General features: G+C 41.1%; 1 protein-coding gene and 1 long non-coding RNA gene across 3 annotated transcripts in view; one reads left to right on the forward strand and one right to left on the reverse strand.

Annotated features, from left to right (window-relative positions):
- Window positions 1–18,357, reverse strand: part of IL20RA (interleukin 20 receptor subunit alpha) — a 34,318-nt gene extending 15,961 nt beyond the window's left edge. Inside the window, exons 1-2 of one of the 2 annotated variants that reach the window (XM_034669194.1) lie at window positions 17,923–18,357; window positions 5,854–5,920 (exon numbers count right to left, since the gene is read on the reverse strand). The gene's annotated coding sequence lies outside the window, so the exon portion shown is untranslated. The remainder of the gene's footprint in view (window positions 1–5,853; window positions 5,921–17,922) is intronic. The other variant, XM_019795071.2, reaches the window with a different exon arrangement.
- LOC105235789 overlaps window positions 18,171–18,435 on the forward strand; it is a 78,949-nt gene continuing 78,684 nt past the window's right edge. The window contains exon 1 of the long non-coding RNA XR_002141896.2: window positions 18,171–18,283. This is a non-coding gene — a long non-coding RNA (uncharacterized LOC105235789). The remainder of the gene's footprint in view (window positions 18,284–18,435) is intronic.

Below are 18,435 nucleotides of genomic sequence, written 5' to 3' on the forward strand. Positions count from 1 at the left end.
ATACAATTTCCATAACAGCCCTATGGAGGGTACCATTATCATCTCTGTTATGCAGATGAGGAAACTGAGACACAGAGAAGTTTCACAAGTTCACACAGCTAGAAAGTGGAGGAGTTGGGTTCAGAACCTACACTGTTAACCTCCTCACTCACCTGCTACCCTTGCAAACTAATCCTTATCTGAATTTAAACAAAGACAAGATTGATGAGAAAGCACATATTATCCTAGGTATTCATATATAAAATCATTTAAGTATTAATAAATATTAGATATTGATGTCATCAGTACATCTCTTCAGATCCCACCATACCCTGTAGTAGGAAATCCTTTTCCTTTTCCTCTCAGATTATTTTATTTTGGCTGATATCTGATCCTGGAGAATGCACGTAGAACTCTATTTCTGCGTTGACACAATCCTCACACAATGTGTGTTGACTAGAAAAACAGGGATTTTTAGAAGGGTGTGTTTGAGTCTATTCTGGTGTCTTTTTAGTTGCTGAGTACATGCTGTCTATCAATTTGAAACCATAGCAAAACTTAGAGATGAAGAAATAATATATTTTGCCTTGGCCTTGGTCTTACCTCTTTGTCTCCTATACAAAATACACTACAGTCAATTCCGTTTATATCGATGAGAAACATCAGTTCAAGAGTCATCGTATTTACCCATTCAACTAATATTTGTTAGGTGCTATTATCAGTTGAATTGTGCCATCCCCAAAAAGATATATTGAAGTTCTAGTCCCTAGAACCTCAAAATGTTTCCTTATTTGGAAGTAGGGTTGTTGCAAGCATAAATAGTTAAGATGATATCATACCGGAGTAAAGAGGACTTCTAATCCAATATGACTGGTGTCCTTTTAAGAAGATGGCCAGATGAAGACACAGTGACACAGGAAAAATGCTACTTGAAAATGGGGGACTGGATTCCCTACAAGCCAAGGAATGCCTGGGACCCCCAGAAGTTGGAAGAAGCAAGGAAGGAACTTCTTCTAGAGGCTTCAGAGGGAGCACGGCCCTGCCAACACCTTGATTTTGTACTTCTAACCTCCAGAACTATAAGAAAATAAATTTCCGTTGTTTTAAGCCACTTAGCCCGTGGTCCTTTGTGAAGGCAGCTGCAGGAAATGAAGTAGGTGCTACTATGTAGATATCTGATGGTGAATACAGATGAGTTCCTGCCCTTCTGGAGTTCCCAGGCTAGCAGGAAGAGGGACACCATTAACAAGTAAAAAAAGAAACAAACATGCGCTTATAAATTTGGTGATTAGGCTATGAAAGGGAATAAGGTTGGAGCAGTGGGCCACAGTACCTACTCACATAGGGTCTTACGAGTCAGCTTGGGGTGGGAGGGCAATGTTCCAGGCAAAGACCCCTGAGGTGGAAAAAAAATCTCATCCAAAAAGACAGTTCCTTGGAACTGTCAAACTGTGTTTGGGAAAAAAAAAAAAAAGTGAGGAAGAGGAGAGTGGCCAAGAAGAAATTGAAAAAGTACATAGAGCTGGAGTGGCCATCTCTATACGCCCTTGGGAAAGTATCAGGATTCCACCTGAAATTCAGTGGGAAAGTACTGAAACCCTTTAAATAGGGCACACCATGAGCCTATTTATATTTCAAATAGATTAATTCATTACTGAGGGGAGAAAGATTGGATGGGGGCAGGACTAGAACTGGAGAGACCAGCAAGACCATAATTATAATAGTCTTAGTGAGGAAGGATGGGCTTGAACCCTGATGCTGGCTGTGGATATGGAGGTGGGTGGGCAGCTCCCAGTTCTGTTTCAAAGTAGAAACAACAGGGCCTCCTGATGAGGGAGAGCTGCAAGGGTCTTAGTAACAGAATTCCTATGCTTTGAAAGCTAACAGATGAGGATTTATCAAGGAATACTTGCCCTTTTATCTGTTTTGATGATGCAAAGGAGTAATAACAAATAGAACTAGCACTTTTTTTAAAGAGAAGAACTAGCACAATTAGACAAAGACAATTGATAACTAGTATTTACTCGTGGTTTTTAAATCTTTGTGAAGTTCTTAGGCACTGTGTTTCAAGTTTGGAAAACATAAAGGAAGACACTCCTGAGTAAACATTCAAATTGAGATAAGTCATTTTTCTAACGTGCCCAGACTGATAAGATAATTTACTCAACACTGAAGTGAAACTATGTCCCACCCACATCGATGTCAGGAGTCAAGTGCCAGCTTATGAGTAACAAAAGCATTTTTGTTCATATAGATTTATGGCCTCTAAGTATAGCTCTGATTCTCTGATAGTCCATCCATTTCACATCCTACATTATAGAGCTGTTGGATTGGCGCACAGAATTTTATTTCTGGGAGTGCTGTAGGATTATGACTTCAGTTTGGAACGCAAGATTCTTCATGGTGTGGTCTGAACTTCGCTTTTGCAATTCTGCCAAATGCACCATATTCACTAGCCAAATTACCAGCAATTTCCTAACTTGCTCCACTGTTCTGTGCCTCTACAATTTTGGTGCCCTCCTCCTAGAGCATTTTTTGGAACTAAAGGACCCCTCATTCCTTCCTGTGTATATCCATCTAATGAAGATTGGCTTGGACCAATTTAATGGCATGATGATGATGTGATGTTATGTAGGGTATGCATGGTCTCCACTAAAGGGGAGTGGGGTGGGGTGGGCATTCTTGATGACAGTCATCTGGGTAAGAGGCTGGTCTTTGAAGAGAAAATGGAACTCAGCAGACCTCAAAAAGGGGTGGGAACTCTGGGCTCCTTTTGAGCTTTCCTGAGCAGGTATGGACTTTGGGCAACGGAGGGATACTTAATGGTGCCCCTTGAATTGCAGCTATTTAAGAAGCCCTCTGCCTTATCAAAGCTGCGAGAGGTCAGCAAGGAGGTGTCTACCTAATGAACTTCCAAGTAATGATTGGTTAGCTCTATCCATAAGCCACACCCTTCAGATTTGTGTCTGCTCTCACTGTTTATTTTCCTTTTGTAATATCTTGACCTTTGGGGAAGTTTTCCAGCCTAGACTCATTTATGTTGTTCACCATAAGGAGAAAGTCCTGTCTATATTCTTGGGTCCTTCTGGTAGGAAGAGAAGAGATAAATGACATTTGACATGGGTAAATCTATGACAACTTCATTGATGGAATGTTATAGAATGTGGCTACTACATTTGAGCCAAGAGTTACCTTGCATAAATACAGATCTCCAGGTGTAGCGAAATGGTATGCAACATTTTCCTAGTGGCCTCAAAGCTAACACTACATCCTCTAGGAAATGTTGCAGTTTTAATTATATGCCTGACCATCAAAGATATTTCCATTTCATTATACTGTGGGAAAAGCTCATGTATAATTTAGTGCTTAACGTACACCCATAAAAAGTGTGAGGTTTTTAGAGTGAACTCACGAAGGGTCAGGGTAATCAGTCTTGTGGTGACCCAAACCTCTGTCTTTGGGGTGCTGAGGAATTTGATTTTCCTGTTATGGACCGTATGTTCATCCACCAGTGAGGAAAACAACCAGGCTGTAAGAGGCTCAACAGTCAAATGTGTCCACCTCTGGTGACTTCCCCTTTGGGGCCACTCAAGTTTCTCAAGCTCACGACTAACTAGGGAAACTTAGCACAGAGGAAACCCTGCCCAGCCTTACCCAGAGAATGTCTCCAATCCCCAGCCCCCAACCCCTTCTGAAGCTAGAGCAGAGTTAAGGGATCACCAGGTTCTAATCTGTTTGACATTGGGCTCCATGTCTTATAGTCTTTGTATCACCAGCACCTGGCAAATAAATGCTTTTGAACTGAACTAATCAGGGGCTGGTGGGGCTCACATAAATCATGGCGGCAGGGCAGGATCCAGATTCCCAGAAGGACTGAATGGGGGTGGGAACTGCCTGAACTGCCAAATCTTGGTATCTTGAAACCACCTTGGCCAACTTACATTGTATGCAGGGGACCAACAGTCAAAAGACACTCAACAGATGCTTTTTAATGAAGAAACGGTAGCCCACACACGGCAAGTGGCTGCTACACATTGCAGTGTCTTTTGAAATAGGAAAATACCTGGATAGGCTTGTATTAGTTCTTTATTGTGCGGAGTGAGGTTAAAAGAGTTAACAAACAGCACCAGACGGTGATGAACCCATTTCAGAGGGCACGAGCTGTACGTAATGTGTCCTAATCACCAAATGAAAGCCAAACGGTATTGCTGCCTTTAGACAAATTTTCTTGGGTCTTGTTCTAACTTCATCATGCTGAAAGGAAAAAGAGATTTCCTTTTGTCTCAAGTTGTAAACTAGTTCTCTTGAAAAATATTAATTCCTCTTTCTCCTCTCTTCTCTAATTATATATCAAGGACCCTTAAAAACTAGTCATTTAAAATCAGCCCTTAAAATATGATTCTGGAACTATTTACCTCAGAAAGGATACACAGCTGTGTTTTATAAAGGAGAAAGCATGGGTTGGGGTTAACATGAGTTCCTATAAACTCGATGGTCTTTCCTGAACCACAGTTATTTCTCTACTCTCTCTTGGCCCACTCATTGCTGTCTGTGTGTGCTGCCTCGATGTTCTCTCTGATAATACTTACTGTACCTCACACAGGGCTGCCACCTGGCCTCGCTCACTGGCTTCTAGTAATTGTTTATGTGAGTAGGTCAGAGAGAAGCTCTAAGAACAAGAGTTCCAGAGCCACACTGGAGCCCACTCCCTCCCTGCCCTACCACTTACCAGCCATGTGCACTCAAGTCAGTTTCTTAACCTCCACATCTCAATTTCCTCTTTGTAAAATAAAACAATACTATGTGCACTGTAGGATGGATGGGATGATTAAATAAAATTCTTTACATAGACCTCCTGGAACAGTGCCTGGCACAAAAAAAGAGCTCAATCATTATTCGTTTAGTGTTGTCCGTCTTAGTTACTATTCTTAGTTTAGAGATGAATTGATAATGCCCCAGAGAAGCTGCATGACTTGGCCGTGGTTATTCAGCCATTTGGTGGATACTTGACTGAGCCCAGGCGTTCTGACCAAGACAGGGCTCCTATAGTAGGATACTCACCTACCGCCTTTAGGAAATGCTCTTAAGAACAGTGTTGTGGGAAGAAGGGATTGTATGATCATTGTACATTTTGCATGTGATAGATGATTTCTTCTAAGAAGAGACAGAAGAAATTCAATGAGGAAAATCCAAGTATTTGTTCTTCATTGAAGCTTATCCTGGTGGAACTGTACATAGTCAGGTCATTCATTCAACACAGTTACTGGGCACCTACTGTGTGCTAGAAATAGAAACTGATAGGCACTAGGGGGCAGCAGAAGCCAGAAACCCACAGAAGTCTCTGGTCTCATGGAGCCAGCAGAGATTGTCTGAATCTGGGACACAATCCATCAATAATATGCTTTCCCTGCCAGGAATGTGAACATTTATGTGGATGAGTGATGCATGAGTCATACAGAAAAAAGCAGTGCTATTTCTTTATAGCCACACCTCAACAAATAAATTTATGTGCTTAAACATGTTTTTGACTATCACTGTTCGTACCTAGTAGCAAGCAAGACCTTAAAGTCCAGACTACTTTTTAAAAGAAATGTATTGGGGTTTACCCATCCAAGAGACTGTGTATCTTCCATATAGTTTCCAGGGGAGGGTTTGTAATTATTCCTATGGTACTGCTCAGCTCATGGCATTTGGGGCATGCTTCCTTTCAGCTGTAATTGTTTTCAGAGGTAGCTTATAAACATGCAAGAAATTCCATCTCATTTTTTTTTTATAGTCACACCTTGCTTTTGCCCAATCATAGCCTGATTTTCCAGCTTGATTACCCAAGTTTGTTGGAAATGGCTTGGAATGCTTTTGAAAATTAAATCATACCTCCGAGATGAAGGTTTGCCACTTAATGGGCTATTCTGACCAACATGGACAGGCTCTACTGGGAACTCTGTAAAAAGGAGGTTAAAAAATACGTTGTGGTGAGATTTTTGTCCATCACCTTCTAAAAGGCCTATTTTGAAGACGCCGTTATTAAGTTGTATATGTCAGCCCCATGGTTAGAAAACCAGCTGTACTACTTTATGTCATCACTTATGTGAATGTCTTCCTTTCCCTTTTAGAAATTAGCCTTTTGTGGACAGAACTTGATTTTCTCTACATTTTGTGATCTCTAAAGTATCTTGATTTGTAATAATGAGCATCATAGTAACTGCGAAGAAGTAGATTCGAATGTGGGTTGGAGCCTGTAGTACTTGATACCTTGCCTTGGAAAGGAAAAGATGAAAGTAAGAGAGAAAGACCATTATCATATGGTTTCACTCATTAATAGAACATAAGAAATAGCAGGAAGATCAGTAGGAGAAGGAAGGGAAGAATGAAGGGGGGGTAAACAGAAGGGGGAATGAACCACGAGAGACTATGGACTCTGGGAAACAAACTGAGGGCTTCAGAGGGGAGGGCGGTGGGGGTTTGGGATAGGCCGGTGATGGGTATTAAGGAGGGCACGTATTGCATGGTGCAGTGGGTGTTATACGCAAATAATGAATCATGGAACATTACATCAAAAACTAAGGATGTAGTGTACGGTGACTAACATAACATAATAAAAAATTATTAGTAAAAAAAAGAAGAAAAGAGTTAAGGGCAACCTATTTGGGACCACTAAGGTACTGAAAAGAATAGCTGTTGGGAATTCCAAGTTCAATCAACAAGTATTAACGAAATATCATCTATTTTTCAAATCATTTTCACAACTAGTACTTCTTTATTCTCACAGGAGCAAAGCCATTCTTTTATTCATATTTCTATCACTTGGAATTTTCAGAGAGAAAGTCGGCAAGACAAAAATGTGAGAAAATGATTAATAGAAAAAGTCAGAGTTTTAAAAATAATTATTTAGTGGAAAGTAACTCAGAAGTAATTGTTTAGTGGAGATTTTAGTGGTAGCACGTGGGACTTCTTGTTCATTGTTGACTGGGATTTTGAGGTAAATGAGGTTGATGGTGTGATCACCATTGTAATCTCAGATTTTTCAGCTGAACAAGACCAAAATGGAAGTGTACAGTAGCCATCAAAAACACTGTCAGAAAGAGAAACATGTTCCCCCTCTCTGTTTATCCCCCCCTTTCTTCTTCTCTTTCTTCTCCTACTGATCTTCCTACTTCTTATGTTCCATAAATGAGTGAAACCATATGGGGGAAGGAACCATGAGAGACTGTGGACTCTGAGAAACAAGCTGAGGGCTTCAGGGGGGAGGGGGTGGGGGAATGGGATAGGCTGGTGATGGGTATTAAGGAGGGCACGTATTGCATGGTGCACTGGGTGTTATACGCAAGTAATAAATCATGGAACTTTAAAAAAATAAATTAATTAATTAAAAAAAAAGAAAGGTAAACATGTTTTCAGTAGGGTAACTCTCCTCTATAGTGACAAGTAGGTGCTGTGATGTTTTTGTGGGTGACCAGGACTACGATCAGACCTCTTTGGGGTTGAACTGTGCTTGGATGAAGTTGTGCAACTATATGCAAGAAAATGTACAGAAGTCCCGCATGCTGCTTGGGCCACACTGAAGATCAGCTCTTTTAGGTCCTTAACTGACACAAAGATGGAAAAAAGCCCTGGTCATGAGAAAAGCAGAGCAACAATGAAGAGGCCACCCACAAAGAGAAGCCGAGGGCACTGCTGCACTGACAGCCTTGGAACTTCTCCAGGGACAACTGAGAGAATGGATCAATTAAGACATTCCCTTTGTTCTTGCTCAGTAAAGCCAACAGAGCCTTCAAAGGGCTGTGTTGATTAAGGAAGTGGGAAATAGCACCTAGGACACCAGCCCTATCTTGCAAAACCACAGCTGTAACAATTGTGCCTTTTGATAACCGTGTGTGGTTTGATTCGGTATTGCAAAGAGCCACAGACCACAGTGACTTGAGGCTGCCAATGACCGTGAAGTCCGGCTGTCTGATGGCTGCTAAGCTCCTTACTCCTGCCCATGTTTTGTTTGCTGATGTGTAGTTTTATAAGAAAGAATTGTAGGTGAGAAAGGGAATATTAACTATTTGGTAACTTATAGATAGACTACGCTTAGGGCAGGATATAGCTTTGCAGGTACACCCTAGACTGCAGTTTCTGTTCCAAGCCACTGCACTAAAGTCAGTATCACAATAAAGTGAGTCAAATGCATTTTTTGGTTTCCCAGTGAATACGAAAGTTATGTTTACACTATACTCTTGTCTACAAAATGTGCAATAGCATTATGTCTAAGAAAACAATGTACATAACTTAATTAAAAGATACTTTATTGCTAAAAAATATTAACCATCATCTGAGCTAACCATCACTCAGCAAGTCAGAACCACTGATCAAAGATCACCAAAAACCATAACAAATGTACAAACAGCCCTTAAATTTGTGTGGAACCAGAAAAGGCCCCGAATCACCAAGGAATTGTTGAAAAGGAAAAACAAAACTGGGGGGTATCACGTTGCCAGATTTCAAGCTATACTACAAAGCTGTGATCACAAAGACAGCATGGTACCAGCACAAAAACAGACATATAGACCAATGGAACAGAATAGAGAGCCCAGAAATGGACCCTCGGCTCTTTGGGCAACTAGTTTTTGACAAAGCAGGAAAAAACATCCAGTGGAAAAAAGATAGTCTCTTCAATAAATGGTGCTGGGAAAATTGGACAGCTACATGCAAAAGAATGAAACTTGACCACTCTCTCACACCATACACAAAGATAAACTCCAAATGGATGAAAGACCTCGATGTGAGACAGGAATCCATCAAAATCATAGAGGAGAACATAGGCAGCAACCTCTACGACATCAGCCATAGCAACCTTTTTCATGACACATCTCCAAAGGCAAGAGAAACAAAAGAAAAAGTGAACTTGTGGGACTTCATCAAGATAAAATCTTCTGCACAACCAAGGAAACAGTCAAAAAAACTAAGAGGCAGCCCATGGAATGGGGGAAGATATTTGCAAATGACACTACAGATAAAAGACTGGTATCCAAGATCTACTCAATACACGAGAAACAAATAAATCAAAAAGTGGGCAGAATAGATATGAACAGACACTTTTCCAATGAAGATGTACAAAGGGCTAACAGACACATGGAAAAATGTTCAAAATCATTAGCCATCAGGGAAATTCAAATCAAAACCACCTTGAGATACCACCTTACACCAGTTAATGGCAAAAATTGACAAGGCAGGAAACAACAAATGTTGGAGAGGGTGTGGAGAAAGGGGAGCCCTCTTACACTGTTGGCGGGAATGCAAGTTGATACAGCCACTTTGGAAAACAGTGTGGAGGTCCCTTAGAAAGCTAAAAATTGAGCTACCCTATGATCCATCCATTGCACTACTGGGTGTTTACCCCAACGATACAGATGTAGTGAAGAGAAGGGCCATATGCACCCCAATGTTCATAGCAGCATTGTCCACAATAGCTAAATTGTGGAAGGAGCTGAGATGCCCTTCAACAGACGACTGGATTAAGAAGATGTGGCCCATATATACAATGGAATATTACTCAGAACGATTACCCAACATTTGCAGCAAAATGGACGGGACTGGAGGAGATTATGCTAAGTGAAATAAGTCAAGCAGAGAAAAACAATTATCATATGGATTCATTCATTTATGGAACATAAGAAATAGCAGGAAGATCGGTAGGAGAAGGAAGGGAAGAATGAAGGGGGGGTAAACAGAAGGGGGAATGAACCATGAGAGACTATGGACTCTGGGAAACAAACTGAGGGCTTCAGAGGGGAGGGAGGTGGGGGACTGGGATAGGCCGATGATGGGTATTAAGGGGGGCATGTATTGCATGAACACTGGGTGTTATATGCAAACAATGAATCATGGAACACTACATCAAAAACTAAGGATATACTGTATGGTGACTAACATAACATAATAAAAAATTATTATTAAGAAAATAATAATGAAAAAGTTTGAACTATCATTGGAATCATCAAAGTGTGATACAGAGATACAAAGTGAGCAAATGCTGACGGGGACCTACCTGCTGGAGGCAGGCTTGCCACAAATCTTCACTTTGTGAAAAATGCCATATCGACAAAGTGCAATAAAATGAGGTATGCCTGTATTTTCCTGCTAATATTTGAAATGAAAAAGAGCTGAGTTCATGTTGAATTATAATTGTTTTACATAATTTGGATGATAGCCTACCTGTAACTATTTATTAAATTTATGTTTTTCCTAAAAGCATTGGAAGTACTGGTTCATAAGCAAGACATTTACTTTGACAGCTCACTGCTTATATAATGCAACTTTTCTCCTTCAATAGGGAGAATGTGAAGTGATATATATAAAATTTTATATATGTCTAATATATATATATGCCAGCAACTCTTATGAGTCTCAGTTTAGAGGACCCTTTTTAGAGGGAGCCCTGCCTGCCTTCTAGATTTAGTTGGTTACCTTGTTCTCTGCTTTTAAAGAACTGTGATTTTCTCAATTCTGGCATTTTTACTTTAACGTAATTACCTGTCTGTGACTAAAAGCTCTGTGAAGAAAGAGACCTTGTTTTCATGTTCACCTCAATGCCTACAACTGTTCCTGATAGATATGAATGAACGACACTGGATGAATGAAGAGTGCTCAGATCATATTGTGTCAGGTTTATTTTAACTTTGAAAACTCAAAATGGATAAGGTAATTCTTCTTGGTTAAGTCTGATCACCTCGAATACCTTATTCCCCTAAGTGATTTGCACCTGAGCTGCATGTGATATTCTATTTTACACTTAGGAATTACGAGCTAATTTTTACAATCACAAAGTAAAGCATTTGGTAGATAATTCAGTGGACTTTTTGCAATACATATATTTTAATCTAAAATGGAGGAGGAGGGCTGGCTTGGAATCAGATGGATAGTTAGCCTTAACTGTGAAAATGGTCCCTGTTGGTGCAAGAGTGAGGATTTTGCAGTGAAAGTGCCCCTCGGAGGAGCTGAGGCAGGAGGCAGGGGTCCGAGGAGAGTGAGCCTGTCTGCTGAAGAAATTTACACTGCACTGTCTTGATTACACACCATTGATGGCTCCCCACCTCTTTTATTGAACTAGAATTGACCTATAACATTGTATTAGTTTTAGGCTTACAAAACAGCAATTCCATATTTGAATGTATTACCAAATGGTGTCTCTCTCTTATGTTCATGCTATGGAAAGTACAAGAGAAGACCTCATCTCTGCCCTCAACATTCTCAGGAGAGACTTTCAGGCATGACACTTCTATGAAGGTTGCCCTTTGGCAGAGGACATAGACTATGAACATGCTGAGGAGGAGAGCCACCGCATGGGGCTGAAAAGGTAGCTTTTCTGCACGTTAGAAGCCAAGCTCATGGATCTTGCCCTATGAGCCTGTGAGGGTATGGCAGGTACTTATGAATCCAGTTGTGCCTCCCAAAAGAAGTATGTTGAAATCCTAACCCCCGGTACCTCATAAAGTAACCTTAATTAGGTGTAGGGTCTTTAGAGAGGTAATCAGTTAAAAAGAGGTCATTAGGGTGGGCCTAATCCAATATGACTGGTATCCTTATAAAAGGGGGAAATTTGGACACAAAGAGAGACGTGCACAGAGGGAAGATTGTGTGAAGAGACAGGGACAGCTCCATGCGAAGGCAGAGAATTGGAATGACGATCAGCAAGCCAAAGGGTGCCAAGGATTTCAGCAACCACCGAAAGCTAGGAGAGACGCACGGCATCAGATGTTCCTTCATAGCCCTCAGAGGGAGTCAGCCCTGCCCACATCGGAATTTCAGGCTTCTAGCTTCCACAACTGTGAGAGAATACATTTACGTTATTTTAAGCCACTCAGTTTGTGGTACTTTGTTATGGCAGTTTCAGAAAACTAATGCAAGAGATATATTTTGTTTGCTTGCATCTTTCCTCAAACATGAACCCAGCATTTACTGAGGAGAACGACGAATGCTTGAAGGGCTGCCGACTCTCCAGAAAGTAAAGATGAGGGGATCGATGCAAGAGGCAAAAGATCTGCAAAGTTGAGAGGGAAAAAAATTAAATGGAAGAAATAATGCAAGCACATGTTTTAAGTAGGACAATGCAGTTGCCAAAAAAACCCTCATACCACCAAAATACAAATGCAACTGTATGGCATGGAACTTTGAGGAGGCTGGATGAAAAGCATACATGTTGAGAATCAGGACGTCTGAGGACAACTTACTGACAAGTCTGTAGCAGAAAAAGTATGCTAGTTCTCTGTGACTGGAGGCAGAGCCGGCCTCCGAGAAAGCCACGCATGAAGGGACTGTGGCAGCTGTATGGGAGCCATTTTGGGGCTCAATGTGCAATATGGTGACCACCACAGTCAAAAAACAGAACTAGAGTTGAATAGATAATCAGGAAAATTTTTCTTTCCAGAAAAGAGTATCCTTAATTGCATCACAGACACAAGTTCTAGATCAAACACTATGCCATACTTCCATCTTCTATCCTTCGAGAAGCAAACAGAAAGAAAACTACCTCCACGAAATGAAATTGTCTTCATATGAAAGCCTGAGTTGAAATGAGGGTTCAGAGTCTGTGTCTCTTAGGAGAGGACAACAAAGAAAAGGAGGGCAGCTTTCAGGTATCAGGAAACCTATGTTCACTAAGAACCTGATGCTGAATCATTAAGGACATTAAGGACAAACATGCCAGGCGTGTTTGAAATGTTAGTAGACCAGCTGTCTCCTCATGAGGCAGCTTGGAAACTTGCAGACAAACTGAAACACACACATGCTAGAAAGACCAGGAGAGAGAGGCTGGCATGACGTAACTGGAAGGTGGTTGGCTGATAGGGGAAAAGACACAGATGGTACGTTCGGTTATCTGTATGGCCTGTTGTGCATGGCTTCAGCAGCATAGAGTAAGGACCAACTATGGGTGAAGATGCAAGGGAGTGAGACCTTAGCTCTTTACATGGAAGGATATTTTCACAGTTGGAAGTCTGTTGTAACAGGACATCCTCCCTTGGGTGCCAGGCAGTGAGTGTCCCATGATGACAGGTACTCAAACAGCAGACAGGTAATGATCTGGAAGTAATGCTGTGGAGGAGATTCATATGAGGAGCTGTTGAATGGGACTTTCATAATGTCCTGTCAACCCCAGGTTTCTATATCCAAAGGAATTCTGAAAACTAAAGTAGAGGATTTAATTTTAATGCCCCAGCAGGCAATTTTCCCCTAAAGTTTTCTTGTTCTCCAATTTTATAAGTAATTGATGTATCTTGGAATTGATTGTAATGATTTAATTCATTTTTCTGGTATCAGTTTTTGTGCCACACAAACATAAATATGGACCAAGAAAAATCAGAATGTTTTCAAAATATCACACTCATAGCATAGTGTAATGTTAATAAGATGGATAAAATGATGCTACTCATTAAAATATATGCTACTTTAAGCTGCAGCTGATTCTCAGATGTCTATTTTTTAAAATCATCATGGAGATAAAGGTGTCAATGATACCTGGTAAAATTGTACAAAGAAGAAAAAGATGCAAACAAAAAATCATTTTTAAAAAACTTCATGTGTGTAGTTAAAGGTGCTTTTAAGCAAAAACCCGCAAATTTACTGAGTAATATTTTGTGAAAGGTACTATGCCAAGGACTAACAAAGGCAACACAGATATAGGGGCACCTGGGTGGCTCAGTCGGCTAGCGTCTGACTCTTGATTTCGGCTCAGGTCATGATCTCAGACTCGTGGAATCGAGCCCCACGTCAAGCCCTGGGTTCAGTGCAGAGTCAGCTTGTCCCTCTGCTCCCCCCACCCCGTCTCTGCTTCCGTGTTCTCTTTCTTGAAAATAAATTTAAAAATCTTAAAAATATATATTATAAAAAATAATTAATGTTTTATGTTGAAATGCTTATCTTAACATATTCATTTTATAACACAAATAATTCCATCTACCCATTCCTTTGTCCAAAGTTTATGCTTAAATGGGAAATATGTGTCCCACCTATGGCTCTACCAGTCAGAGCCATACCAAAGGTGCACTCAGAGAACTGTCAGTCCCTCCTCCGCCCTACCACGTTGTTCCTATACCACACCACCTCGCAGAGAGAACAAATCTCCTTTGTTATTCTCTGAGAGTGAATACTGCCTTTCCTGGATTTGTTCTAGAGGCAGCTCAATAAAGAGTTACAGGCAGTAGGTAGACACATTCTGGAGTAAGGCTGGCAATTCTACACCACATGCTTGGATCTGGGATACGTGATGCTCTTTAGACAGGCTGGGGATGAGCTGAGAAATGTGGAAGCCATGCAAATGTACAAGAAATGACCTTATGTCTTCCCCAAAGTAACAGTAACTACACAATGAAAATCCCTGCAGACACCACCTTACCCAAGCGATCAAGGTTAACGTCCCCACAAACAGGACATACTGATATCATAAATCCTTTGCTACGATGCACTGAGAAAGACAACATAATTTGCTCTAAAGGAATAACCTCACTCTCATCGTGAAGAAACATCACACGACCAATGGAGGACATTCTAAGAAGAGATGACACTCCAAAGTGTCAAGGACAGGAAAGCAAAAACAGGCTGAGGAATTGTCATAGATTGGAGGAGACGAAGGAGACAAGACAGCAAAAGGTAAAGTGGGATCCTGGAACAGAAAAAGAGCCTTAGTGGAAAAATGGTTGAAATCCTAGCAAGGTCTATAGTTTGGTGAGTCTATTATACCAACGTTAATGTCCTGGTTCTGAACAATGTACAATGGTTATGTAAGATGTTAAACCTGGGAGAAACCAGCTAAGGCATTTACAGAAAGCCTATGGTTTCTGAAACTTTTTTGTAAGTGTCAAATTATCTCAAAATTAAAAGTTAAAAAATAATGAAGGGAACTTAATAAGACCACTGGAACCAACTGTGTGTGTACAAATAACTTCTCAGTGAAATAGAATACCCAAAAGCTGCTGTGCTGATATCAAAGAACAAAGACTTCAACACATACCTTCACGACGTTAATTATAGCAAATTAGTTCTAATAAGCATAGATGTAGTAGTGATATTTATGCTGTATTCTAAAAGCTCCAAAAGTAAAGCTAGGCTCATTTGTTCCTAGACATACATAATAAGCTCCATATTCTTTTCCTTCTTTGGGGATCTTGGGCAGATCCCCTTGAGGGAGGCTTATTGGAGGTGAGATGCCAAGTCTGAGCAGGAGTTAGAATTGTGGCTTAGGGATAGGGGGTAGGAAGAGTCTAGCAGAAGGAACTACAAGTATGAAGTCTCTGAGATGAAAAATGGTTTGGCTTGCTCTAGGCACTGGAAAAAGGACAGTATAGCAGGAAGTAAGTGGTGTGAGGTAAGGCTGAGAGACAGGAAGGAGTGGTCCACACAAAACCTTGTAGGCGAGTTCAGAATTATTCTACAGCAATGGATACCTCTGAAAGGCTTGGGGAGAGGAGAACATGACCTTGGGAAGTCATCTTCTCCCTCTCTCTCTTATCGGCTTCAGATGCTTGTTTATACGATGCTGACCACATCTCCTTATCTTCACTGAAGAGTAAGCATGGGAATGCACCCACAGGGTAGATTTTGATATGCAACAAGGATAAACTCACTGGTGAAACTCTGTCCCTGGAGAGTTTAGAGAGTGAAAATGAATGTGGGTGTCATGCCTGCCTTGAGGGAAAATCACGGGTGTTCTGAATTCTGTTAAAAGCTTACCTGAAATTAAATATCAATTTAATTTTTAACTTTTTAAAATTTAAATCAATCATTTAACTTTCCTAAAATGTTGATGCTGTTGAGGTTTTTTTTTTTTTTTTTTTGTCTTTGAATGTTTGGTTTATATAGCCTGATCCAAATACTGAGCTAGGTGACTGAATATTTGTGCTAAAACGTTAAAAAATTTAAGTATTTCCCTACCCAAGAGTGCCAATGTCATCTAACCCACAGCCCACACTGTTTAGTAGACACTGTGGCTGACCCATCAGGATAGAAATCACTCTCTATTTAGAGATAAGTATGGTATCCAGGTAGCTTCTAACCTGGTTTTTCCAGCAGTCCTTAGGGTGCCTGAAGACCCAGAAGAAAACAGCAATGCTTTTAGAAGAGCTAAGAAAGTACCTGGGTCTTGTGGATCAGAAAAGAGTCTTCTGTTTTTTTTTTCCCCTCAAATTTTGCCTTAATGCCAACAATATTACTCCCTTCTAATGTCAGCCCCACAACCCAATTATGGAGCAAGCTTTATTACTCTCTTTGATTAAATATAGAAACAAGAAAATTCATATCTGTTAGTTGAAGACTCAATATCTAAGTCAGGAGTAGTCTCTTCCCATTCAGCATATGTAGGAAATAGCTATAAAATAATATAATATAAAATCATATAATAATATATTATAAATATATTTATGAATACAAAATAAAATAAAAAGACTATACTTTTTGAGAAATGCAGGATTTGGAAGAGAAACATTTTTGGGGTATAATATCTATTGTTTAAAAATCTCTCCAACATCGATATGCACACTTCTTAACTTTTGTAACTGTATTGAACTTATTACTGTGTTTTTCCTTTTTTATTTAAAAAAATTCTTGTATTATGTTCAGTTAGCCAGCATACAGTACATCATTAGTTTTTGATGTAGTGTTCACTGATTCATTAGTTGCATATAACACCCAGTGCTCATCACCACATGTGCCCCCCTTATTACCCATCACCTGCTTACGCCATCTCCCTACCCACCTCCCTTCTGTAACCCTCAGTTAAGTTCCCAGAGTCCAGAGTCTCTCATGGTTTGTCTCCTTTCTGATTTCATCCTATTGAAGTGTAGTTGACACCCCATGTTACATTAGTTTCAGGTGTACGACATAGCGATCCCACAAGTATAGGTATGCTGTGCTCACATGTATAACTACTATCACCGTACAACACTATTATAATAACATTGACTATATTCTTTGTGCTGTACCTTTTATCCCTATGACTTACTCATTCCATAACTGCAAGCCTGGATCTCACACTCTCCTTCACTCATTTTGCCCATTTCCCACTATTTTTCCTCTGGCAACCCATCAGTTTGGTCTCACTATTTATGGGTCTGTTTCTGCTTTTTGTTTGTTTATTCATTTGTTTTCTTTTTTAGATTCCACACATGGGTGAAATCATATGGTACTTGCCTTTTTCTGCTTGACTTATGTGTAATGCTCTCTAGGTCCACCCATGTTTTTGCAAATGGCAAAATCCCATTCTTTTCTATGGTTGAGAAATATTCTGTAGGTGGTGTGTGCATGGGTAATGCATCTTGTTTATCCATTTATCTGTCATGGACAGTGGGGTTGCTTCCATAATAACTGTATCAAACTTAAATAATGGGGCGCCTGGGTGGCTCAGTCGTTAAGCGTCTGCCTTGGGCTTAGGGCATGATCCTGGCGTTCTGGGATCAAGCTCCACATCAGGCTCCTCCACTGGGAGCCTGCAAGCCTGCTTCTTCCTCTCCCACTCCCCCTGCTTGTGTTCCCTCTCTCTCTGGCTGCCTCCATCTCTGTCAAATAAATAAATAAAATCTTAAAAAAATACTTAAATAACTTTTTCTTTGACTACTAAGAACACTGCACTTTCGAGGGCAACTTTCTTTCTGCATTCACTGCTGTTCAGCTCTGGGTTAAAAGGCATAAAAGCCTGAACCACGTCCCTACGAAGTACAATATTCTTGGGAAGCTTTGCTGATTTTAGCATTTCAAAAAATACCTGATATCTTGCTTTCAAAAAAAAAAATCTTTTCTCATATGCCAGAAATGCAGAAGAAAAAAAGAAATCAGGTTAATGAATCATCCTGGCTTACTGGATTCCAGTTGGTAGAATTTAAACTTAAAAACACAGCAAAGCACATTTCAGTTACCTTATATCCTAAATCAGTTAAAAGTTTTGTTATTTCCAAAAAATCAAAGAGCACATACCTGTACATGGTCGTAACTGCAAAGGAGAAACAATGACGTGCTCAAGAGAGCCGATCTTATTTTAGAAACGCTGCCTCTGTCTAGACCCTGTTCTTTGCGAGCAGACCCTTCCCGGGAGTCGGTATTTTCTAGAAGGCGCAACCGTCACTGCCAGCCCAGGGTGGGTCCCTGTTGAAGGGCGGCGGGTCCGGGCGGGCGCCTGCGCAGGGCCCCTGCCGCCCACCGCAAGTTCCGAGCTGCGGGTTCCACTCAGAGCCACCACTGTCACACTTCCTCCACCTCAGTGCACCCCCGGCAACGGGAAGAGTGAAACTCTCAGCCCTGCAAACTTGTCGCCGCAGCAGGCGCGCGCGAGGCGGCGGTGAGTTTCTCCCGGGGCTCCTGGCGCCCACCCCGGCGCCTCCCGCTCCGCGCGCGCGAACGCGACACCCGCGGGAGGACGGGCCCGAGCGGCGCTCGGCCGTCGGCGGGCCGGGCCCGGTCACGTCCCCGTCCCGCACCCGCCTACCTGCG

Source organism: Ailuropoda melanoleuca, chromosome 10 (assembly GCF_002007445.2).
Source record: "Ailuropoda melanoleuca isolate Jingjing chromosome 10, ASM200744v2, whole genome shotgun sequence".
Taxonomy (NCBI): domain Eukaryota; kingdom Metazoa; phylum Chordata; class Mammalia; order Carnivora; family Ursidae; genus Ailuropoda; species Ailuropoda melanoleuca.